The 27692-nt window shown below is 35.6% G+C and overlaps 1 protein-coding gene across 1 annotated transcript in view; it reads left to right on the top strand.

Annotated features, from left to right (window-relative positions):
- Positions 1-27692, top strand: part of CSMD1 (CUB and Sushi multiple domains 1) — a 1092714-nt gene that overhangs the window by 174225 nt on the left and 890797 nt on the right. The gene's annotated exons all lie outside the window — the stretch shown is intronic.

Here is a 27692-nt window from a genome sequence, read left to right on the forward strand (position 1 = left end):
CCAGTCTTGTTCCCTCCCCTGGACACGCTCAAGCGTCTCAAGGTCCTTCCCAAACTGAGGGGCCAGAAATGGACACAGCACTCAAGGTGTGGCCTCACCAGTGCCAAGTGCAGGGAAAGAATGACCTCCCTGGTCCTGCTGGCCACACTGCTCCTGATACAGGCCAGGATGCAATAAGATCCAAACATTTGAAGATATGAGGATTTCTTATTTTCAATGTTGCGTTCATCTAGACTTAGCGTAGAGAAGATTTTGATGTTAGAATTTAAGAGAGTTGAGTTTTATGTTCTTGTGCCATTTGCTTAAGAAGGCAATTTATTCCATTATAATCAGTTACAGTATTGAAATCCAAGACTGTCAAGTAAACAAAGTAAATTCCTTTTTAGGAAATGTCTAATAGGAATTTAGGGGGATGAAGAGATGAATTTTCTTCAGAGAAACTGAGAAGACCAGCAGAAAAATCCCCTTGCCAGTAATAACTCATAGCAGTTCTTCAGAGTAGACCAGTTTGTTGGATTTTTTTGTTGTTTGTTTTGAAGGGGAGGATGTTTTAGAGGACTGGAACTATTTTTTAGACTATTCAGTGCAACAAGAGTATGTACAGTTCGTACTTACTGTGGCCAGGTGATTGCAGTAATGAGTGACTGAAAACTGAGTTTTGGAAGCATTTGTTTTAGCTGATATTTTTCAGCTTAGTTGATAAATGGAATAACAATATCTTTAATAATAAATAGATAAAATATATTTTTAGTACTTTAAGTTCTTGGCAGCCCCACAGCTGTTAGGCTGATGAAAACCAGAACATTCAGATTAAAATTTCTGTATTTAAATCTGCCAGTGTTTGAACTTTACTGTATATTTTTGATGACTTGGGAGGTTTGCTTACTAATTTGGAACTTTGCCTAATGTTTTTGTTAAAATAGAACTTTCTATCTTATAATTAATCTCCTTGTTCTGTATCTTCATACAATAAAAGTGCAGAACAAATGAGTACTTGAAATGCTAGATGTATAATGAATAGTTGGGGTTTAAACATAACTATTTTCCTGACAAGGACATGGTACTGCTATAACAAATTGGCTGTCTTACGTTATTCTTCTGCCAGGTTCCCTTTTATTTTTTTTTTAATAGATTACCCAATAAGAAACTGCAGATAGTCATGACTTTTATAGCAGCATGAAATGAACTAGTTCATTTCCAAAAACAAGTGAATCTACTTTATTAATTGTTTATTTAAAATTCAAATTCACTGGTCTTATCTACAGTGGAAAGAGATAAGTGAGAACTTGCATGCAGTGGGAATAAATGAGTTTTTGTTATTGATTTATGAATAGAATATCCAGGGAAAAAAAAGAATATAGTCCATCTACTCATGCAGAGTGCCATCTTCCTTTCTTAATCAACCCAACCAATTAATTTAGTCAAGGATGCAGAACTGTATAAAGCCTAATACATAGGTAATAGACTAGGTTTCAAGTTCAAGATGGCCTGTGCTTCTCAAAAAGATATTGTGGATTGAGTGAGAGGTTTAGACAAGCCCTGCCTTAGGCTCAGATTTTGGCAGCAGCTCTACTTAGGTAATGTGCACCCAACTCACTCTGGCTCCAAAGTTCTCAAGAATGGCTGATCAGATTATAAAATTAGATTTCTGTGGGATGTCGTGTGGTTGTAGGACTTTAACAATACATCTAGGTAGATGCATATGCACAATCCAGTTCAGAACCTTATTGAAGAAAACTGATGATCGGGGGGTTGACATATCCACTATTGACTTATATTTTTTTCAGTCAAGGCTTTCTATTTCTGAAACTACTCAATGGCTGTCTCATAAATTTGATCCCAAAATAAGATATGATATTTTTGGTATGGTGCCGCTCCTTGTCTACTTGACTGTGCAGTGAGCTATGGAAACATGATGCCATGTTAAATGCCAGGCCGTGCTTCAGGTAGATGAATTCCATCTTCTGTAAGTGCATTTGTGCAAATTATATTTTCTTGTGTGAATCTTAGTGTCACAGATTCATAGTTTTCTTTTCAAAGCCTTGTAATTTAATTTGTTGTATGTTCTGATGTTATTTGATTGCACTTTTCCTGTTAGAATCACTAACTGTAGTAAAGGGCTGTGACATGACTTTATTAGGTGTCTGAGAAAAAGGCCTAAGTGCAGAGGTCATATTACATCATCTTACAGAGGTCAAAGCACTGCTATGCATTGAATAGTCATACTTGCTCAAGAAAACTTAGACAAGTGAAGAATAATGTTAAATAGTAGTTCCCAGCAAAAATCAGGGATTTGCCAAAGCAGCTGCTCTGTCAAATGTCTTTGAAGAAGGCTTTTCTTCTCAAACTAAATGTGATTAAAAAAAAATTCTTAAAAGAAAACCTCTTCACAAGTTACAGTACAAATATCATGGAGCCACACTGCTATTTACAAAACAGCTTCTGTAATTGGAAGCCAGTTGTCTTGTCTAAATCAGGTCTTTAGTAACTTATGCAATTGACCAGGATTATATGTGGCTGAAAACTTCTTTGTTATGACATTTTTAAAATTTCTAAACCTAATATACTGGAAGGCAGCCCCATGGAAGTAGAAGGGAGACTATCACTGCTTCAGAATTTGAACTTAAAATGTATTTTAACTGAATTTTACTGTGTTGCATAGAAAGCATGACAGACCAAAATGCAGAATAGTAATAACTATTTCTACCTTAATTACAGCTAGATTATCTTTTACCTATACCTAGGGTACCTTTTACTATTGGAAGTTGTGTCAGGGGAGTTGTGTTTAGATACTGGAACAAGGTTCTTCACCCAGAGGGTGTTTGGCACTAGAACAGTCTCCCCAGAAAAGCGGTCACAGCACCAAGCCTGACAGAGTACAAGAAGCATTTGGACAAAGCTCTTGGATACATGCTGTGGAGCTGTTTTATGCAAGACCAGGAGTTGGGCTCAATGGTCCTTGTGGGCCCCTTCAGCATGTTCTGTGATTTTGTGATTCTGTGATAAGAGAGATTTCTCTGTATTATACTCATGCCTGTCCATTTAGCTCCGTTCTGATACCCTAAACAATACACTAAATTATACTATTTGCTATGGATGATAATAAGATCATTGTGAGATTATAACATGAGATTCTAAAGGGACAGTCTGCATATTAGAGCTGAAGAAATGGGGGTAAATGTAATTTTTTGTTTACTTTGTGTTTTAACAGTTCTAATGGTACTATTTTCCATCAATATCTTCTACTAGAAGGTGGACAGAGATAATTTTTTGAAGGCTGTTGGAAAACCAAATGGCTATGATATCTTGCTTGGACCACATATTACATGCAGGTGCAAGATTTAGAGAGATTTCCTGTACTGACAATTGTCCAATCCTTTAAAAAATTAGTTCAGAGGGAGATTAGTGAAAATGTCTGCAGTCTTTAAGAAAGACATTTCTGTTTCTCCTGTAACACTATAATTTGATAGTCATGAAAAGACTATTCAAGGAAAAAAAAAGGAAAAAACAAAATAATTTTGGTCCATGAAAGCAAGTTGTGCCAATACCTCAAGATAATAAATTACACCTGACCCTAGAAATGGCTGTGGCAGAGAAGAAGGTCAAATGTGAAAAAGGTCCAAATAATCTGAACAAACTGAAAAAGCTCCATATGTGATAAAATTGACAAATATTATCAGGATAAATAAAGCTATTTAACATGTGGGACAGGGGGAAGTGTCTTTTGGTAACAGATGTCCTTCTGAATGAATATCCTGCATTGCCTTTTGTATGATGTAGTGAGTTAAAGTTTATCAGAGAGAACAATTCAGCTGAAATTCCAGACGGAAATTCAGAATGTGAACCCATTCACTTTTGCTGATGTTTTGGATTTTTTAGTTCAATTTTATTTTAGCAGTACATCACGGCTTCACTTAGACTGCTATTGCTGATGTACAAATTCCTCTTCAAAACCCTTCTTTTATTACCAGAAGCTTCTATTATATCTTCTCTACTTGACTTCGAGTATATTTTGTGATGTTAAAAGTAGGGAATTGGAGCTGGAATAATTATTTTAGTTAAAAAACAGATTATGGACTTCAATCAGTTAAACAGAATCCCAAAATTTATTTTCCTGATGTAAGACACCATTATACAATTATCCAATATTCGTACCCCATAACATTATGAGGCTTATTACTACATATTATTTTTCATCACCAGATATGCAGTTATTTGCATATCAAAAGAATGAACTGGACAGACGGAAGAAGTAGCTTTCCAATCAACACATAGAAGACTGAAGCTTGTGTTTTACATTAAGTTCAAATATTCTTGACTTACAGTCAAATTCTAAGACCACAGTGCTCTGCCACAATATTGTTATATTTAAATCTCCTTTTCTGTGTTAGATCATTCTTGTATCCTTCTCTGCTTTTCAAAGGTGAAGCTAGCTGTACTTTGGTTAGTGCTTTTCTCAATCTCACCTTTTTTTGTTTTCTCTTAAGCACCAAAGAAAATTCTCTTGCTGAATATTAGTTCATTCTTATTTGCTTTTCTATAAAAATACATTTTCAGATTCATTTTCTGTGCTTGAGTTCAAGCTGTGGATACAGTATTTTCTCACCGGTGAGCTGACAAGGTTGTTGATTTTTGAGTGTTATGTTCTTCCGTACATTTCATACGTGGTTTTTAATTCTGATTTATGACAAATACACACGGTCAACTGAGACCTTTAAACAACCTAAACCAGACAATATTAAGCTAAAAACATTCAATTTCCTGTTTATTTTCTTTTGAATTATTACTCATATTTCTTTAACATAATTCTTAACAGTGTAGTTTTTTTATCTCGTTTTGTATTCTGAACAGTAAAAGAGTAAGATCTAATAGCATTATTACCTTATTGGTCAAACTACCATCTTTTGGTAGTAAGTATATAAGTTTTGGCATAAACAGAAGAAAATGAAATATGAATCAGCAGTTAAAATCTCTCTTTTTGATAATGAGAGAAAGCAAAATTTTAGAAGGCTCCTTGCTTTCTTTTTACCTCTAACATTTTAAGCTGTAGAGCTTGATGTTTGTTTAGTAATATTTTATATATATATATATATATATATATATATATATATAAAGCCAGAATTTTTACTTAAAATTATATAAAATTGGCAAGTAAGTTTTTAAGTTTTAGATGAGTCTGTAAGTTCAAATAGTTTTGGGGGCACTGTGTTCATATAGAAGTATACTGTGAGGAAGATGAACTCATCTTGAAATGCCTGTATCTCTGATATATTTGCTTTACTGTCCCGTAGGCCTTTGGATAGCACCTGAATTCCCTCCAATTATATAAATAATTTGAAACATCTTGTGCTTGATTAGAAGCCCATAAAAATCAATTTCCACATCAGAATATATTATTTATGTCTGCCCTTCTTTTCTCCTCTTTCTCTTTCCAGTAATTGAGTAACCACAGACATTTTGGAACAAGAGATTGAGATGCCATTTTACATATACTAAATTATGTATATAGAGACCCTACAGACATACTGTAGGTCTTCCTAGCATTCCTTGAACCAGACCGCACCTTGGTCTTCTCAGGCATTGAAAATGTCATTAGTCATAACAAAATGAAAAAAAAAAAAAAAGTTTAGTATATCATTCAGTTCAATTTTGTCTTTTTCCCTTCCCTTCCCTTCCCTTCCCTTCCCTTCCCTTCCCTTCCCTTCCCTTCCCTTCCCTTCCCTTCCCTTCCCTTCCCTTCCCTTCCCTTCCCTTCCCTTCCCTTCCCTTCCCTTCCCTTCCCTTCCTTCCCTTCCCTTCCCTTCCCTTCCCTTCCCTTCCCTTCCTTCCCTTCCCTTCCCTTCCCTTCCCTTCCCTTCCCTTCCCTTCCCTTCCCTTCCCTTCCCTTCCCTTCCCTTCCCTTCCCACCCTGCCCTTTAATTTCTTTTTGTGAGTCTGGAAACAGAAACTCATGAAACAAAACAAAATAAAAACAACTGAGTGAAAGGGGAAGGAGAAAAGGTATTTACCTGGACTTTTCCACTGTGCTTAGCTAGAGTCACAAAAAATCTGAATTATCCAAATATAAGGTATGGAGATGATGACTGGACAGATAGATGTAAGACTTTCTTCCTTTTTACAAAAAGAGGACTAAGCAGAGAATTCCTGGAAATTTGTATGTTGTGTCTGCCCTAGATCACTGAATTAAATTTACTTGACTATACAACCCCCGCATCACATCCAGTGTTTGTTACACTTCTACAGAAATGCTGGTACCTATTACATTTTCTACAAAATCCAAAGAGCCTTTTAATTTTTTGGCAGGTCATTTACACAAGTGTCTGTTGGAACATCTTTTATGGTTGTAGAACAGTTAAAAAAAAAAAAAGAAAATGTTTTCTTTAACCATTCTGCCACAGGGCTTCCATCTTCATCTTTGCAGACTCCTTTTTTCTGCTGCACTAGAGAACTGCTAAAATACAGTTTAATATTAATTATTTAATTAATTTATTTAAACCATTACGGATATAATTTAACTGGTTAGTCAGACATGTATGGGCTGTTTGGCCTTGCTATTATGCCATGTTTACACATAAGGTAAACATGTAAAAGTTTATGTGATTTCCATCTTGATTTCTTAGCTAAACTAAAAAAAACTAGCAAAGATGTCAGTCTTAAGAAGACAGCATAGCAGACAACACTACAACCCAGTTTGGAGAAGTTAGGCATTTTTAATAATTCACCAGTTTGGAGCCATAACTCTTTTCTAGAAGACCAAAATTAAAGAGCTTTTGCACTCTTCATTTGGGTTTGTAAGAGGAAAGTTGTATGACAACTTTCTTTTCTTGCTGAAAACTCTGAATAGATATCCCTAATATTTACTGATTTACACAAGAGTACCGGATTTTCTACCTCTCTTCCATGAATTTTTTAGTACTTTATCATTTGTTATTCTAAGTGAAAGAGAAAAGAGAAAGAAGAGAAAAAACATGTGAACATGTGTTCAATCAGAATAGATACTATTTTACATTAAGCCTATTTGCACCTTTCTTTTTAAAAATCAGTACGTGTGCAATTTGCTTAATAAATCATGATGAAAGATTTGTGAAAACTTACTTACTAAGGATTAGTGCAATTAAACCAAAAAAGCTGTATCTGAAATCAATGTCAATTAATATTTTTCAAATTTATAATGAACATTCTAAAGAAGTACTTTGAATCATAGAAATGGACATAAGTATTGAGTGGTAATATATGTCAAGGCCAGCTTGATACATATCTTAAGTTTTTTAGATTAAAGTACTAAAATACCTGAACTGAATTCTCATTCATAAATTGTAAAGAAAAATTAACAACAGGTATTTTTAGAATAATTTCTGAAATTGTATTTTCTAAATAAGATTGTAATGTCACAATGAGAGCAACAGAATATTAAAAAGAGTAGGCAATAATTGTCCAGATTATCTAAGAAGTTTCCAAAACACTGGCTTGTTGTTAATTTAATTTCCAAATATTTTACTGAATTTTTCAGAAAACACTTCTCCAAGATGGTATATAACAAGTGTGGTATATCTCACAGAACTTAAAAAGGGTATCTAGAGCTGCTTTTCTGAAGTATGGATAAATTTGTTTTGTTTAAATGAGGAGCTCCCTATTTTGGCTATTATGAGACTATTAGTATACTAGGATAGAATTTGTCTTATGGTATTTCCTTTTATGCCTGGTAACTTTATGGGAATTACTAAGGTCAGTTATGTAATCATTTTAACAGCATGAAAAATTAATTTGGACAGACTTAGAAGCATATCAAAGTCTCTAAAGATTGATGTCATTAGAAAAGCTGTACATGCTCAAAACATTAGGCAAATATAATCTTTTCCTGTGTTGTAGTTTAACCCTGCTCAGCTGTTTGGTCAATGTCCCCCAGTGGATGGAGAAGAGAATTGGAAGGGTAAAAGATAGAAAACTCATGAGATGAAGACAGTTTAATAGGGAAAGCAAAAGCTGCACACACAAACAAAGCAAAACAAAGGAATTCATTTACTGCTTCCCATGTCAGTCAGGTGTTCAGCCAGCTTGAGGAGAGCAGGTCCCATCACAGCTAATGGTGACAAATGGGAAGATAAATACAATCCAAACATCCCCCACTTCATTCTTCTTCTCTTAGCTTTATATGCTAAGTATGATGCCATATGGACTGGGATATCCCTTTGGTCAGTTTGGGTCACCAGTCCTGGCTGTGTCTTCTCTCATTTGTGTGCCCCAGCCTCCTGACTGGTGTCGCTGTTTGAGAGGCAGAATAGACCTTGATGCTATGTAAGCAGTGCTCAGCAATAATGGAAACATCTCTATGTCATTAATACTATTTTGGTCACAAATCCAAAACACATCACTGCAGGGACCGTTGTAAAATTAACTATATCCCAGCCAAATCCAATATATTGTGTTATTGAAAACGTACACATCACAAGATGCATTCTTTTCCTCTCTAATTTAGTAATTTCTCTCTATCAATTTGAAGTTTCTCATATGATAGTTGAAAGAAGTATTAAAATATTTTTAATGTGTACATGGCTATTTCTGCATCATATTGCATTGTCTTCTTGAAGTGAAGTTCATGGATGATAAAAATTCCAATTCATCTTTGACACAAGGTTACAATGTCATATGGATCCTCAAGCTGATTGATGGTATGTGGCAAAATGTGTTCTGTTTCTGAGAGAGGGCATAGAAATTAAGATAGAATTAAGATCTAAAAAGATATCTTTTAAACAATATTCACTCATTTACACCCTTTTAAAACAGAAGTCCATTTCCTAAATACTGTATATGAGGATGCAGCAGACATTTGTAACTTTTTTTTGCATGCCTAATCTATGAAAGGAACATTCTAAGCAAAAAGGGGATTCTTGCTGTGTTCGCAAATGCAATCAAAGTCTGTCCTGCATAATTCAGTTTTCTCCTTTTGGGTCATAATTCTACAAAACATACCAAATGTCATCTGACTATTTATACGCAGAAAAAGAAAATGGACCAGTGTGTATGTTTGTCTTCTTTCAGACCAGTGGATTTGGCTGTTTATTAGCAGTATTCATCAATGTCAGCATTTCTGAATTAATGAATTCTGCCTATTCCAGTTAAGTGGTTATCTGTTATTCTAGTAATAGTTTTTCAGATTCCCATGAAAGGGAATATCTAAAATACTGCATTATGGAACAAAACCCACTTATTTTCAATATTGTCAAAAAGTAGAATTCAATATTAAAATAACCTTAGGAATTCACTCCCCAATAATGTAGATTGGTAAGGTTCTTTGAGATAAAGACATGAAAATTAAAAGAAAGAAGTCTGAAAACTCAGTTGCTAATTTACATAGAAATCGTAGATTAAGAGATGATATGGATTTTAAAAGACCGACTGTGCATGCATTTTCCTGAATAAACCTGAATAAAATATTAAGGCCTTTAAGACGTGATTCACTGAAAAGCTCAGCTTTATTCCTATACTCTTTTCCACACAAAAACAATTTGGAAAATGTTAAATTTAGTTGAGTAACATTTATATTAATATGCAGTACTAGCCTCATCTTGTAGTTAAAAAATTGTCATGTCACTAGACTGCTGGAATACTCTCATTTAGAGAAACATATCCTGGTGAGGTATATGTAAGCTGCTGTTCAGAAATCCAAGTAGCAAAGCATGAGCTGACATCAGCACAGACAGTTAAGAATCACAACAGAAGGGTGGAGTTGTTTGTTTTTCTTATGCAAGAAGAAAACTTGCATAAGAAAATTTTGTTTCTTATTTTCTTATGTATTGTTTGTCCTTCTCATTCTCTAAATAGCTACCTGCAGGTGTTGGTTACAGCCTCTGCTATTTTCTATAAAGAAGAAAATATATGTGGAATATCAGTAATGGATGGTGGTGGAATAGAGTAATGCAAATGGAAATGCAAAGGTTAATTAACCTGCTTGTGGTATTAAGGCAGAATTGTTTGTTGGAGGGAGAATAGGAGGAAGGAGTAGGAATGGAGAGGAGCTGAAGAGGCTTTTTGCCTATTGAAGGACTGAGCCTGTGCTCAGGGTGTGAATGAAACGTAGTGTTACTGGGCTGGTAACAGCAGAGGTAGAATGAGCTAACGAGTGTTGTTAGATTGAAGTACCTTTAAACCAAGCTTAGGAGTCTGATCTGTTCATTCAGAACGATTGTTATTTTTTATAGAACTGTGTTACATTTTTCTTCCTGTAATTCTGGAAAGCTTCTGTTGGGATTTGTTAGGATCATTTTAAGTTCTGCTCTCAGAACCTATCTTTTTTCCTGTACCAAATTAGAAGCAGTGAAACTACTTTTACGTGAATCACAATGACTTAAAATTGAGCAGAATGTTTCTTCCATGAATTCAACACTGGCAGACTAGCTGTGTATTTCAGTATTTTTGAGACTAATTTTGAAAGAAGTTTTGCTTATTTGCATGTATATATTCTGGGTTTTGATAGCCTCTCTCTTGCTAGCTATTACATCATACGTATATTGTCAGCAGTCTCTGCAGCTGAGATCTCTGATGACAAACAGCAGGGATTTCTCTGATGTTTATATGTCTTAGTAGTATAATTACGTGGAGTAGAATTCAGCTTTAAATTAACAACTCCAGAACTGCCTTTGCTATGTTTTTACTCTCACAAATATTCCACAGAATCATGCCTAGCATACATGTTACTGAAACTTCAGTAATGGTTGTGGTAGAATTGGAGGTACATGGTGATCAAGGATGTTGTAACATTGCAGGCAGATTTTTTTCATAAATTATTTGAGTAGTGAAAAAACTTGTATTGGAGAAACAAAAGAAGACAGTTTTCCTTAAACTAATGCATATTAATGAGAAATGTGATTTGTGGCATGCACTTTGTTTATAAACATTGCAGGGTCTTTCAATATTGATCTCTTGAGGTTGTAGCTGTTGGCCATTCCTGTTCATTAATCTCATCCTATCTGAGAAAGCCCTGTTGATATGGGAGGAAACTTACTGTTGGCTGTAACACAAGTTAAATCCATGCTCTGGAAATTAACCTGGTTGTGGTATGGAAATTCCTACTTATAACAGCATTCCCTCTGTAATGGATCAAGCATGAACCAGTGATAAATAGTACATGTCATTGGCATGCTTTCACTGCTAGGGAGAGTGTGAAGAAGCACTGATGATCCTCTGGGGTTGACACAGTGTTGCCCTGATGGCAGCAGCGTTTGCTGGGCACCCAACCACCCTCTGCTGAGCAGATGGGGAGCAATGGGTATGCAGGGATATAAATCAGAAAATGGAGCATGCTGAGGGAAGAACCCTCAGTCAGGCTGTAGAAAGGTTTGAGAAGTTGGGGAAATCTTCAGTGTGCTACTCCTGGAGGACTGATGTCCATTGCTTACACAGGGACACATACCTCTGCATATCTTCCAAAGCTGTTAACTCTTTCCTGGAGTTCAAATTCTCTCCAAAATCAGGCATTTTAGGCATTTTTCCCCCTATTTGTCTTTTTTTTTTTTCCTCTTTTGTTTATTTTGGTGTGTGGAAGTATAAGATCAATGAGATGTCATGGTGCTCTTACCTTCACATTTCATGCATCCAGTCCTCTACAAATTCCTTTATCTTGGATTAATGGGTTTTTTCCCTAAAAATTGTGTGTTTAGATTTATTTAGTGTAACCTCTCTTCCTGTTGTCTGCATAAAAAGAACCTAAGGATCTTGATCAAATACATAACTGGGTTATGTTAGGGTCTCTGTTTTAGATGGCATTTATCCAAACATTGTAATGCTAAAGTCTATAAACCTGACAGTAACACAGCTTGGCCACGTCCTTCATACAAGTAATGTCAATAACTCCTACCTGTGACTGGAGCTTCGTTAGTTCAAATGTATGCACTTACAATTCTTTGAAAAGAAGTAAAAAAAAATTAAAAAGTGCCTTTTTGAGATATAAAAAGAAAGATAATGACAAAAAACCCACCCCACCTTGTTCTTCCACAAGTACATAAAAGGAAAACATGTAATCCTTATATAAATATCTTATATTCTGAAAAAAGGGGCCAATGAAGTTGAAAGCATAAGCAGCTGATCCTTTTTTTTTCCTTAAGTAATAAACTATATCTTTTACACTCAAGTTTTTATTAAATAATAATTATTTGCTTCATCCAAGAAAAAGCCCTTCCCAAACTCCCTTTTTAGGTCTGACTTATGAATTTATAAATATTATAATTACCTGCTAACCCTTAAAGTGCATAGGATCTTTTAATATACCATAGATATTTTGCTAATTTCCTTGATTTTATTAAGTATTTCTGTTTTCATTAATCAGATAGAAATTCACATTATAGATAGATCTTGAATATGATATGGTGAATTGAAATTAAGAGTTACAGTGTATTTATACAAAGATGGTAGAAACAGAATCATCACAGAATGGCTTGAAAGGGACCTTGAAGATCACATCTAGTTCCAACCCTCCAGCCATGGACAGGGATGCCATCAACTATATCAGCTTAATCAAAGCCCCATCCAACCTGGCCTTGAACTGTTCCAGAGGTGGGGCATCCACAGCTCCTCTGGGCAGCCTGTTGCAGTGCCTTTGATCAAGGAATTTTGAATCTGATGTAATCTAAAGTTTCTCCTCTCTTAGTTTAAAAATATTCCCCATTGTCCATGTGAAAAGTCTCTCTATTTTATAATCCCCCTTTCAGTACTGAAAGGGCGCAGTGAGGGCTCCCTGGAGCATTCTCCTCTCCATGCTGAACAAATCCAGTTCTTTCAGAGATGCTCCAGCCCTTTGATCATCTTCAGGACTGCCTCTGGGTGTACTCTTAACAGAGTCATGTCTTTCTTCTGCTGGATCCCAGAGCTGTTTACAGTGCTCCGGTGTGGTCTCATGAGGGCATGAGGGCTGAGTACAGGGGGATAATCACTTGCATTGACTTCCTGGCATGCTACTTTTGATGCAGCCTGGAATGTATTTGGTTGTCTGGGCTGCAAGTGCACATTGGGACATAATGTCCAGCTTTTCTTCAAGAAGAACATCCAAGTCCTTGTCCTCTCAATGAGTTCTTCTCCCAGTCTTTACTCATGTCTGAGACTTCCCTGACTCAGGTAGAGGACCTTGCATTTGTACTTGTTCCCATGGGCCCAATTCTCAAATTTGTCCAGGTCCCTCCAGGTAAAATCCTGTCCTTCAGTATTTTCAACTGCACTGCTCAGCTTTATATAATCTGCAGACTTTCCAAGGGTGCACTTGATCTCACTGTGTCATTGATCAAGATGTTAAAGGAAACAGGTCCCAAGGTAGAGCATCATATATATTAATTTTATGGCATCTTTTTACACTTGCTGATCCATATTTAGAAAACCGAAAATATCTAAGATTGAAATTCTGGGCTACTGATACAAAATATCCTTATAAAAGAATGAATTAATGCTTTCCATAATTCGTCTGCTAGGGAACAAAAAGATTTTTTACAATCCCTTTCTGTATCTTCAGTCGGTATCAGCACAATTTCTTTTATGACTTAGAAATGTAGAAAAAAAAAATCATAGTTTATATTACTAAATTTGAAAATACTATAAGATTATTTGTGCTCCTTCCATATGGAATCTTAAGTCTACATGAATTTATGTATGAATTCAGACAAAAGCTCCATTTAAGCTAAAACCATGTCCTAACAACTGACAATAGAAAGAGCTTTACCGCCTTTATGAGTGGTTTGCATGTAGACAGTTTATGTTTAACAGACATTGTCAGAGCTCTCTCATAAATTATTCTGTTCTGAGTGTTTATTGTTCAACAATGTATGTATAAAGCATGCTATTATATGAAAAGTATTTCCACCATAAAATTGTGTGTCATGTGAAAAATATGACACACAATAAATATATCACACCTCTTAAATATATCCCCAGTAAAATTCTGAATGAATTGTTTCATCAGCCTTCTTTAGGTTAACTGAAGCTGACATGAATTTTCATTTAGCATTTAATAACATCTACATGGAATCTACAATTTAGCATGGGATGAGGTTTCTTCCACCTGAAAGAGACAGACATAGCAAGTTTGTTGTGGCACTTCAAAGAAATAGCAGTTATTTATAATCATGGATAAGTAATTGCCCAATAGGATACTCAAGTGGCATAATGTGTATCTTAAGGAATAGATAAAAGAATACTTAAGAATCACTTCAGCTTAAATGTAGGAGGAATATTTGGCAGTGAAACGTGTCCTGAAGGCCATCTAACATCACAGGATTTTTTATAATATTTTTAAATTTCATCTGTCTATTTAATAGCTTCTGCAATATGTGAAGCCAAAAGCTACACAGGCAAGTCTCCTTAACTCACTTCTTTATTGGGAAGATTGAGACTTTCTTACCCATTAGCTACAATTCTTGATGTAAATGTACAGAAGAAGGGGAAAACACCACCATCTTTTCAGTGAATCCCATTGGAATTAAGTTTTTAGTGTAATTCTGGTAGAAATAAAGCACAGAAACACCTTGAATCTCTGCTGATTTCTGGTGAGCATAGCCAGTGTCAGTCTTTATGCCTAAAATTAGTATGAAATTAATAGGAAGACAAATGTGGCAAAATTGGTTCAGAAATATGTAACAGCACACACTGAAAACACTACCTTTAAAAAATGAGAAAGGTATACAGAATCTCTGTCCTCTCTTTGATAAATACATATGATAATTTGCTGCATTTTAAATACTGTGGTTCTATCAAGATTCTAGAAATCAAAAATTGGACTTTTTCATTGGTTTTTCTCCATTAAAACATTATTTATTCATTTGTAGAAAACCAACAGGGAACCATAGAGTCATGGAATACCAGGTTGGAAAGAACCTCAAGAATCATCTGGTACAACCTTTCTTGGTAAAAAGCACAGTCTAGACAAAATGGCCCAACACCCTCTCCAGCTGAATCTTAAAACTGTCCCACACTGGGGATCCACCACCCCCAATCTCCATTGGGGAGATTATGCCAATGGCTGATTATTCTAATTGTGAAAAACCTTAGCTATTCAGATACTGTCTTCAGTGAAGATGTCTGATCTTCTGGGAGCGTACACTAATGCTCCTTTTGGTGTTAGGGCAAGAGATGAAAATCTAAGTACTCTACAGACTCTATAGGCATTATAGTCAGGGATTTTTTGAATGTTTTAAATTGAATTGCCTTGCCTTTATACTGGCATGCTTCAGTCCTTTTCCGGGCTGCAGTAGTTCATTACACTTTAATAAAATTTCATCTTAAAGAAAACTCCTTATATCTATATATAAAGTTGATTTTTGGTTATTATTGTTGCTGCGGACAATTTGTTTGCAAGAATGGTTGTGCCAGTCAGACTGAAAATTCTTGGTCACTCTGAGGGTGGCCAAGGAAGGAAGGAAGGAAGGAAGGAAGGAAGGAAGGAAGGATTTTTCTGTGGAATACTTTTCTTCTCAGAACAATTTGAAACCTCAGTATTTTTATTTCACAGCTGTTTCCAGGTTTGTCACTCTTGTTGTTCCTTCCTCTTCCACTAAAGATACCTGAGGGGTCTTTTGGGTTACTAATGACCCAACGAGGGGAAAGAGTAAAGCACTGATGGCTGTAGTTAAGCTATGGCATTAGAATCATAGTTTAGATTGGAGAAGACTTCTGAGATCAAGTCCAGCCTTCAACCCAGCACTGCCAAGTCTACCACTAAAATATGCCACTTAGTTTCATAGCTATGCATCTTTTAAATACCTCCAGGGATGGTGACTCCATCACTTCCCTGGCCAGTCTGTTCAAGTCCTTGACAGTCCCCTTTCAGGGAAGAAATTTTCCTGACTATCCAATTCAAACCTCCCCTGGCACAACTTAAGGCCATTTCTGCTTGTCCTGTCACTTTTTACCTAGAAAAAGAGACTGACCCCCACGCAGCTACATCCTCCTTTCAGGTAGTTGTAGAGAGGGATAAGGATCTTCCTGAGCCTCCTTTTCTCCAGGCTAAACAAGCCCAGCTCCCTGAGCTGCTCCTCATCAGGTTTGTGTTGCAAAACCTTCACCAGCCTTATTGCCCTTTTCTGGAATCCCTCCAGCACTTCAATGTCTTTTTCAGTGAGAGGCCCAGAACTGAACACAGGATTTGAGGTGCAGCCTCAGAAGTGTCAAGTTCAGAGGGGCAATCACTGCCTTTGTCTTGCTGGGGTTCCTCCATTAAGTTCCTCAATTAAGTCTTGATAAATGCATGCAACTTGTTTTGGCTAAATCAGTTTAACCAATTAAGTCAATTTAAAATAACAACAAAGGTGAGAAAATGAAGACTAACCTGGATTTGCCACAGTGGGTACACTTGCATGAGCTGCCAAGTGAACTACTACTCTAATTACCTTGTTTTCAGTGCTTTTTTTACTTAGCCTAAGTAATTAGCCTAACTAATTAGGCTAGTGAGCATTAGCTTTTAAGAGCATGTTTTTTTTTTTTTTTCCTTTTTTTTTTTCCCACCATCGCTAGGTCTTTGGAGCCAGCAAAAGCAGAGCTACATAAAGGATATTATATTTGTGTATTTTTAATTGGTAAGACTTAGTATTGTTGAACATACCATGCGCAGAATTATAAATTTGTGGTAATTAGTTAATTACTTTCATTGATAAACTGAAACAACCTGCAACTGTAGGAGAGAAACCTCCATAACCCTATCAAATGTTTTGTTGATTTGTTTTCAAGATGACATGTTGAGCTTTCTATGGAGAGCTAATACACATTACACAGCTTCCACTGGATCAAAATGGGCTTACTTCACTATTCTCCAACTAGAACAGGAGTAGAGCACGAAGCAATTGAAAAAGCATGAACAGGGCATGCAAATTATTTCTTAATATAACTTTTGGGAAAAGGAGGTTAAAAGCATCCAAAAATTAGTCTTTTCTTGGGAAGGGAATGCCAGGAAAAATAAATTTACTCCAGTACTTAAAAGCCTGAAGGTTTTGCACAAGTCTCTGCAATGGATGTTAACACAGTCATTGAATGAAGAAATGTATGTATTCTGCATCTCTCAGGTCCATTATTAATGGAAATAATTTTGTGGACATATTTTCCAAAAAGTCATATTCGTTTATCCAAAATGCCCAGGCAGCTCTGAAAAAAATTCAGTCCTATAAGTTATATATATATATATACATGTGTATATATATATATTAGTTTGGTAATAGAGGAAATAGTGCAGGGCTTAACAAAAATTCTTAGCTTTGAGTGCATGGGGCTTCATATGAACTGGATGGTGTTTTATCAATTATAAAAAACCCAAACCAAAAACCAAAAAGAACTTGACAAGCAGATGAAAATTGTACACACATATATGTATATCTCCAGGTTACATATTTGTGCAGCTACATGATTTTGTCTCAAATGGTCTAACAGATGAGTCATAAGCATCTGCAAGGCATTATTTTAAAGGTATGTTGAAGTGGATCTTTCAGGGTTATTGCATTGGTTTCTTCGGCAAAAGTGTTACAAACACCCCCGTCTCCATTAATATAATAGCTAATAAAATTAATAAAACACTATGAGCCAATTTTAACTTCTATTAGTTATTTCTGTGTTTCAAGGCCTTTAAATCTACCTTAGGAAAAGATCTGTTAGTTGATACTTAAGAGTAGTTTTGTTCAGTTTAGTAATATTGTTCTGGAAATGCCAGTATCAGTACTTAACTCTATATTGGTATTTGTTCTGACATAGATAAAGAACTTCTGTAACAGTTATACACCACAAACAAGGTACTTAAGTATAGGCTGACAGTGGAAGCACAAGGTGAAGAGTCCAGATGTGGATACAGAGTTAAGTATGCTATTATAGGTTCCTCTGAAGACCAATTCCTTTCCTGTGATAAATTAAAAGATGTAGGAAAATAATCCTTTTTGTCTTTTGAAAAAAAGAAGTGAATATTGCCAACATAGGTTCTGCAGCTGCACTGTATTCAAGCCTATAATAAAGTTTATGCTATAAACTTGGTCCCAGTTTATAGCATAGTCCACAGCATGCTATGCTTTTATTCATCCCCACAGTGAGTTGAAGGCAGGCTGTACACTTCTCTGTTAAACAAATACACCAACTTTCATTTAATAATGGCTCTAAATGACTGCTAAGTAGAACTACTATGATGCTATTAATATGCTCTAGTTAGTATTATGTTTTGACAGAACAAAATAAGGAAATCTTAAGACTATTAAATGAATTCAATTTAACAACTTCTTATCCTGACAGCAAAGTAAAAATAGATTATTCTGATCATTAGGAAACTTTAATATGGCTTCATATGAAAAGTTTTGGCACAATATTTCAGTGAGCTGAAATTTAATACATAGGAGAATTGCATAATAGGGGTAAACAGACTATAGAGTAAGTCTAGACAGACAGATCTTGTTTTATCTTCTCCCATTAACTGTGCTGCAAGAACAAGCAAGTTCAGCATTTGATTGCACTATTGATTTAAATGCTTAAAGTTGTGCAATCAATACTATATGAATCCATTAATGGAAAGAGGTCATGTCATCACATATAAAGTTTGAGAGCCTTTTTTCATTTTTCATAGATAGTGTTGATTGTGCTGCTAAAAGAATTTGTGAATCCACCCTGGCATGTGATTTGGAGTACTGACTTGATTAAAATAGTATTTGTTTCTTATTTTCTGTTCTCTTTAATCAGAATTAAAGATTTAGTTTAGATTGCAATGATTCAAAATTAGTATTTTATACTATATAAAAATTATTATTTTTATATAGGGACAAGCATACTTGGAGAGCACTGAAACTGGCCCTACCTCTGTGAGAAAGGCTTGAGAACCCATGGTTCTGAACTGATGAAAAGATATGGATACTCTCATGAAGTATAGCAGTTTTTTGATCTGAGTTTTGGTGTGGAAATACTTTTTAGTGATTCTTGAATTCTGAAAACTTGCTATCTTCTATACGTATGATTAGGAATTAATTTTAAATATTAAATTCTTTAAAGATTTTGTCACTGTTTAATTTGCATGTATTTTTTCTCATTTTTGAAAGACTTCACTATGCTGGTGCAGAATTTACATGCTAACTGGGATGTAAATGGAACAGCAGATCTGTGTTAAAACTGTGTCTTAATTTGTGAATGAAAAACAATGCTTCATTTTTAGGAAGATTTCTTTTCTTTCTTTCTTTCTTTCTTTCTTTCTTTCTTTCTTTCTTTCTTTCTTTCTTCTTTCTTTCTTTCTTTCTTTCTTTCTTTCTTTCTTTCTTCTTTCTTTCTTTCTTTCTTTCTTTCTTTCTTTCTTTCTTTCTTTCTTTCTTTCTTTCTTTCTTTCTTTCTTTCTTTCTTTCTTTCTTTCTTTCTTTCTTCTTTCTTTCTTTCTTTCTTTCTTTCTTTCTTTCTTTCTTTCTTTCTTTCTTTCTTTCTTTCTTCTTTCTTTCTTTCTTCTTTCTTTCTTTCTTTCTTCCTTCCTTCCTTCCTTCCTTCCTTCCTTCCTTCCTTCCTTCCTTCCTTTCTTCCTTTCTTCCTTTCTTCCTTTCTTCCTTTCTTCCTTTCTTCCTTTCTTCCTTTCTTCCTTTCTTTCTTCCTTTCTTCCTTTCTTCCTTTCTTCCTTTCTTCCTTTCTTCCTTTCTTCCTTTCTTCCTTTCCTCTCTTTCTCTCTTTCTTTCTCTCTTTCTTTCCTGAAACTACTCCAACTTATTTTGCTATGCCACTCTTCAAACTGCCATGTCCATTCTCTTCTGACCTCTTAAAGATTTATTTGTATATGTATTTTGGAAAAGTTTCAGTGTGTAACTTTGGATTAAAGTAGTATTTTCCACTTCATATAAAAACTGAATTCATTTGCCAGAGGAGGATTTTGGACTCAATGATGTATTATAAATGCATAGGATGAAACTGATACATGCGAACTTGAGAACTGCAGTGAGTGAAATGAGTTTATGCCACCAACACACTAAGTATAGAAATACACATTTACCAGTGTGAGATGGTTATTTCACAAAATAATTATCCTTAACCTGTCAATCCTTTTCTTGAAGGAATTTACTGAGTGCATTTCAAAATCTGGGGACCTAAAATTCACAACTGCTGGACACCAATGTCCACAGTTTCAGTGCCCAGGGGTTTTTGTGTCTTATTCTAATTTTGCCTCTGTTTTCAATCTCTCACCTCTGCTCACTAGAGCAGTTAATAGTCTTAAGAGTTTTCAGTGTGCTTCATACATAATGACTTTTTTGCACTCAGTTTTCTAAATAATTACTATAGCTTTTAAACTGAAAATGATAATTCAATTTATTCTCAATATTGTCATAGTGCAAGCCACAATGTAGCATCCTCTGCTGCTTCTCCTGTGCTTCATCATAAGGCCATGGGTTGAATTTCCTTAGCTCTGTGACCTGATGGGAAATTAATTGTCTGAAATTCTTTTTTAGCTTTTCCTTGCATGGACAAGGCAATGTTATCTCTAAAAACAGTGTGAGGAAAGTGGTTGAGGAAAGAATGCAGAAGGAAAACAGGCCTGCCATTTAAGCAGGAATCTCTTGTACTGGGTTAAACATGACAATGCATCTGGAAGAAAAAAATTTTCCAACCTCCATTTAGCTTGGAGTTTCTTTTCTCTTTTTTTTTTAAGTTTAATTTCTGACCATTTATAATTATCTATAGTAAAAAAATTGACTGCACTTCTCAGCTGTAAGTAAACATTATTAAAAAATGCTACTTTTTCCTACCAAAATTACTATTCTTACATTGGTAATCTCCTATTAACCTGTGAGATTTTATACGTATTCGCATTTGGGTCTGAGAATAGATTTTAAATAGTTGTAGTTATGTCATAAGAGAACAATTATGATTATAAAGAGAGGAAGACAGCTACATTTTAGGGGACAAAGGTTATATATATGATATAGCAATACACTCATGAAAGTGGTTTTGTTAGTACTTGCTTCCATCAAATTTTAGACCTTTCCCTTGATATTGATAAAAGGTTATAGACTTTGTTTAATCTTGAATCTCCCATTCAAATGAGTAGTTTTGGTGATAAGAAAAGATCTGCTCAGTAAGCAAGAGCTGATAATAAAGACTGTAGAATTTCTAGTAACCTCAATAAAAATCTTGCAGTCTTCCAGAGAAAGTATTAGGCTAGATACCTATGTCTGCAGTATCTGTGCTCAGAGATAAGAAAAATATTTTATGACTAAACACATAAGTGACTGTAGGTTATTTGGCCTTGTGCTTTGGTCTGAAACCAGCATATTTCATGACTAGAAAAGTATTTTCTAAAAGAAAGAAATACACATCTTGTCAGACATATAGGAAATATAAGATTTCCCTACATGCAAGAAACTTTAGAAACATGCCAACTGATCAATATGAGAGATTAAGCCCAGTGATCTGCCAGAACTATCTTTCTATTTGGAGGTTCTGGGACTGATTCAGGGCTTTGAACTCCCCCTTTCCGGGTGGCCCCAGATCCAGAAGTTCAGTTTTCGTTAGGGCTTTTTGGTTCTTTTTGTCTTTCTAGTTTGATAGTTTCTCATTACCAAGTCAGGGCTTAAAAGTTTCCAAGGTATTCATAGTAAGTCAAATATGCTGTAGATACAATGTTTTTTATTTAGGACAGTGACAAGAAGTACCTGAAACATGTAAAAGGAGCCAGTCCTTTCTGTAAAGGGTCCTATTGCAAGCAGGAAACATCTGAACTACCTCCACCTGCTCAGAGAGTGAGAGAACTGTAGTTTCTTGTCACCAGCTGTGCAAGCTCATCAGAGAGTGGAATACATGATCCTATTCAAATGATCCTGTGCAAACATCAGGGACGGGTTGGATGGGACATGGAGCTACCTGGTCTAGTGGAAGATGTCCCTGCCCATGGCAGGGGTTTTGGAATTAGATGATCTTTAAGGTCCCTTCTAGCCGGAGACATTTTAAATTTCCATGAAACCTTTCAAATTACTGTGAATTCCTGCATATCATCTGGAGCATGACTAACTCCTATATCTAAGTGTATCACTCTCCTAGGTTCTTACTTGATAAATTCCAGTATTTGGTTATCAGAAGGAGTAAGGCCTTCTACTAGCTAGGAGATAGAGACAAATCCCCTGTCCTGCATGGGTCTGCAGGCAAAACCCCAACAGTTTGAAAATCCTTTCTTCCTTAGCCCAGCAGATGAATAAAAGGTCTGGAATGCTTGAAGCCGAGTTTTCAAGGTTGTTTATTTTTTCTTATCTATAATAGTTTCTCTCTGACCTGCCGAGGTCCACCTAGTACAGAAGCCATGGCAGTCTGCTCCGAGCTCTGGGCATCTCCCACATTATATACCCAAAATTACGTGTATCATGTTTATAGTTCTGTACCAATACCTAAAATCTATGTTGGACAGTGTGTCCCTATCCTAGACCAACAGAAAAATGTCACTATCACACCAAGACATGGAGAACAAGAAGAAGGAAGAAATAGCTAGGGCACGCTCAGATTCCTCCATCTTGTACCCCTGAATTACATTTTAAAAAACCCTAAAATTCTACTTTTTCACCCTGTGTCAATTCCCCTATTATACTACTCGAACCCTTTTGGCTTGTAATTCCTCATATAAGGTTGGCAGCCTCTCCCATGGCCTCAAATCAAAGCCACAGGTGTTTTTGACTTCTTGCCAAGGTCCCTGAGCCCCCTGCCAGGGTCTCGAGGCATCCGGGGCAGCCAAAGGGATGCTCTGGATTCTGACACTGTCCTGCATAGATGAATAACTCACACCACAGCTTCAGATATCAAAAAAGTTATGTACAGGGTAATTTCAGTGTTAATATCTAGACTGAGGCACCACAATATTCATTATATGCACACTGCTGAGGAATTCCATGTAGTCTGCAAAGCCACGACATGTATCTGCTGTGAAAAGTGTGCTGTGTAATGCACTGTCTTTACATTCTGTTTTTCACTGTATGTTACAATGGTCAGATGGTGCCACAAAATTTATGGAATTTGGAAAGAGGAAAAAAGAAGCTTGGAAAGCTCTTTTAAATCTGGAGGAAGCACAGATTTTTTCCACTCTTTTATCATTAACAGGACAGCAGGGCTCAGCATCTTTCCTATAATCCTCAATACATAAGAGACTTGAGTATGCATAAGAGAATTTCATGTTACTATTTTTGTAAACAATGAATTTATGCAGCTTTTCTGATGCATGGAATGAATTTTCAAACCAAGAATAGTGAGTTGCAGTTGAGAAGAAAGCTCTCATTTTAACAACTTGATCTCTCTATACAATCTCTCTATACAAAACATGATCAATACACAGAACAATAGAATTTAACTTAAAAAATCAAAGTGAACATCCAAGAGAACATAAGAATACTCTTTTATATTCCCTTACAACTCAAATTAGTTCCTTCCTTTATTAAAGACTGATTTGTAAATTTTGCAACACTAAAGGATGTGCAGTGATTAATCACTTCCTCATCCTTGTGTCCCTGTTTAGTTTTATTTAGTTTCATTTTTGTGGAAAGAAAAAATTGCCGAGTTGTTTCTCTTCTGTTTATTCCTGGGCTTTCAGAAATTTTGATTTTTGCTGATCCTTTTTTCCTCAGCTGTTGAAATTGATACATTTCTCATACTGTCAAAATAAATATGCTTTGACAGAAGTTATCTTAATGCCTAACTGTAGTATATGGTACTAACAATATAATTTAATAAGCAATTTATTTTTGAAGTCAATTACAAAGTATTCCTACAAATAAAAAGAGAAGATTTGAAATAGTTTCCCTCATGAAAAGCCTATAGAACTCTTTTACATGGGAAAACCATTTTATAAATGCAGTTTTTGCTTCCAGCATAGTCCTGAAAGTATTTGTGTGTGTGATGTACATATATACACACACACATATATATACATTTTATATATATATATATATATACACACTATATATACAAATGCATACATTTTTAGCAAGTTTGCTACTGCTTCTATTAAAAAGTTAAGAGTCTCAGAACTTAGCTCACTTGCTGCAGCTGTGGTATGCCTTCACAGGGTTGAAGCCAAAAGACTGCTTCTTCTTTTAAAGATTATAGACTAGGGAAAAAACTGTACTGTAAAATACAATTAATAAAGACTTTCAATTTCTCCCATCAAAGGAGAAGTCTCTGCTTAGTTCATTAGACTAATGCTAATATAAGTGCAAATAATATTTTTCTTCTTTCTCAACATTAAAGAATATCTACTTATATATATACTTTTCTAGAGGGAGGTCTCATAAATGTGTTTTATGTTTGCTTACATGAAGGAGATTTAAAATTCTAAAGTTTGAATTAAACATATTTCTTTTGCTTTAAATTAAGCATATTATTGCTGGTTTCCCAGCAATAAAGATTTGTAAGGATTTTCCTTTCAATTTTAATGTACTTAGCAATGAATTTTTTCTCTGTAATTTAGGAAAATAATAACTAATCTTTTGGTGTTAGTTCCTTTTGATAGAATGCTTATAACTTCTGGTAAGAAAATGATCTATAGAAAATTGTTGTCAGAGTTTATATATTAGATAAAATTAATTCATTGCATAAATTTCACAGAGCCCACAGAAGTACTAAAAGGTTTTCAACAGTAATGGGTCAATTCCATGCTCAAATTGAGCATAAGAGGTTTCCTAGGGGGAGGATTGGAATGAATGCTCTTTTCTAAGTTTGATGCATAGTTAAATTTTGCTGAGTTGGAAAGGTGAGGTGGTATTTAGCATCTCATCAGGTAACCACATAAGAGTTAGACATCTAGTCTGATCTCAGTTTGTTAAAAAGACAATAGAGAATGACATTTATAGGTGATTCATATCTTTATAAAGTTTATATCTATGATAAAATTGAATGATTCACACTTCTAAAATTCTCATCTATCTCTAAAATTGGAGATTAATGACTAGTTGAGATTACATGACTAACTTTGGGTGGTTAAAGTTAAGTGAGAGTAATCCTGTCCACAGTGATTTTACATATAAGCATAATCTGACATTTATAAGTCTTCTAGAAAACTGTGCTACTGAGTTCAGAGGAAGAATCAAGTTTGTATTAGTTGTGTGTTCATAAATCACCACCACTTGGTGAAGTCAGAAGAAAGTTCTCCAAACCAATAATGGGAAAAAGAAAACGTAGAACAGATCTACATTGAGGAAGGCCTTAACAAATTGTTCTAGGATGTGATACCAACAGTATCAGTTGGTCTGACAGCTGTAGAAATTGCAGATAGAAGAGGATTGGAGTAATTTTGAAGCAATATATTTAGAATATGTTGCAGATGATGAAGAAATTGTGGTTGCAGATTAAATGATACATGATAGATGGAAAACATTGCTCATGGGAGAGTTTGAATTTTGTAGACTAAAACAGGGTCATTAAGTTTAAAATTAGACTTTTTGTATCTTCATATTGCATATTTGTACATGTTCTATTTTCATTAGAAAACTGAACAAAAGCAAATCAAAATCAAAAACCTAGCATAATTTAGTCTCTAGGGCATGGATCGTAAGTAAGAAAAGGAAAATTTCGACAGTGAAATTTGCTAACTAGTAATATATATTTGGGGTTTGTTTCTAGAGTTTCTTGTCTAGGCAGCTATGAATAAAAGTGAGGTTGAATTTTCTAAGTGTCTTTTAAAAAAAACCTCATTAAAGACTTAACCAAGTTCATGAAAACCATGTGGACCTGATTTCTGGTGATTTGAATATATGTTACAGCCATGAAGGGTAGCTCTAGGAGATCCTTTGTAAGTAGAAATGTTAGACAGCTGAGTACCACACTGTTCTCCCTTGGAATACAGGCACTTTACCTTACAATACTGGCTGAGGCATTCTAAGCATTTTACATTTTTTATAATTGCTGATTTGTTTCCAGTTTTCTTCAACTGAAACCCTGCTAGTGGGACAAAGGCCTAGATTTTATCCTGGATCTCAGCTCTTCTACTTTCTGTCTTGGATAGTCATTAGTTAAAATTCAGAAATTTGGGAAGTAGACTTGAATCCAGGTCTTCCAACTCTGTGATGAAAGAGCAGTCCTACAGAGAAAAACTTAGGACACTGGTGGGTGCAAAATTGGACATGAGTTGGCAATGTGCACTTGCAGCCCGTAAAATCAACCTTTTCCTTGCCAGCAGCAAAAAAACAGTGAGCAGTGGGTTGAGGAAGGTGATGCTGCTCCTGTGACACCCCACCTGAGTGCTGCATCCAGCACCGGGGTCCGCAGCACAAACACGGACCTGTTAGAGCAGGTCCAGAGAAGGGCCACAAAAATTATTAGAGGGCTGGAGCACCTCTCCTGTGAAGACAGGCTGAGAAGGGTTGTGGTTGTTCAGCCTGGAGAAGGCTCTGGAGAGGACTTATTGTGGCTTTAAGCCTCCTTGAAGTGGGCTTATTAAAAGGAGAAAGACTTTTCACCAGAGCCTATAGTGACAGGAGAAGGGCCAATGGTTTTTAATTGAAAGACAGTGGATGTAATGGAAGAAATGTTTTATGATGAGAGTGGTGAGGCAGTAGAAGAGGTTTCCCAGGCAAGCTGTGGCTTCCCCATCACCAGAAGAATCCAAGATTTGATGGGATTTTGAGCAACCATGTAGAAGGGTGTCCCTGCCTATGGAGGAGGTGTGGACTAGGTGGCCTTTCTGGCCCAAACTATTCTGTGAACTTAAACTTGTGTTTAATTGTCACAGGGGTCATTGCCCCATAGTTTTCCTCAGCATCCAATTTTGAAAAGTATGAGGTCTGCATAATTGAGAAGCTTTGGTCAGCTAGACCTCATATGGCTTTTGAGGCAGTTGCCTAAACTCTATAGGGGGAGCAGAATTTTTTGCATACTTTTCCATAACATTTAATGAATACTACATTCCTGGCAGATTTCTTTGTGGGGAAATTTCAATCCCTCTTTAGAGGATAAATGTAATAGGTCTACTTGTATAATTCTTCTATCATAGTAAATATTATAATTAGGAAAAAGTGAAGCAACAAAATTGCAATGACCTAACTAAAAGTTCTAGATTTTATTTTTAATTACCTGCTATTTTTTAAGTAGCTTATTTTCATGAAGAGGAAGAAACATGTTTTTTAGGAGAGAACAATAATGACATTGAACTGGAGAATGTTTGCAAAGTAAGAGAAGTGGTTAAGGAATGGAAGGAGACCGGACAGGAAAGAGAGAATTTTAAAAGTATGGATATGTGATTGTACAACTGAGAATTGTCAGCATGCATAACTAAAGCAGCACCATCTATGTTTATATATGTTTTTGGTTTTATTTTTTAATGGAATTAAGGCATATATTTATGATTTTTCTCAGACTTTTAAAAACAAAGCCCCAAAAACTAACCAATCTTTTGCCTTTCTTTGTCACAGCCTTTGCCTATGGATCTAGTTCTTTGTCCCACTTATTCTAGTTCAGTGTTTCTTAGTTTTTCCCATTCTATTAGTGGAGGGTGTGAGTGTGGGAGAGAGAGAGTGTGTGTATAGCACCCATGCACACTATGGTGGTTTTTGGAAAAACAGCCCCTCTTCCTCTCTGTGATACCATACATCGTTCCAGTCCAAAGAAACTGGAAACATGCAGCACTGACCCATTGTACAGCTGGGCTTGAATACATACTATTAATGTGTGAGGATGAGGTAAGCGCACTCACTGTTCAGTCCCAGAGACCACGTGGAGCCTTAGCATGCTTCCTGAGGAAGGACTCAGTGGAGATGTTG

Source organism: Vidua chalybeata, chromosome 3, assembly GCF_026979565.1.
Source record: "Vidua chalybeata isolate OUT-0048 chromosome 3, bVidCha1 merged haplotype, whole genome shotgun sequence".
In the NCBI taxonomy this organism is placed as follows: Eukaryota; Metazoa; Chordata; class Aves; order Passeriformes; family Viduidae; genus Vidua; species Vidua chalybeata.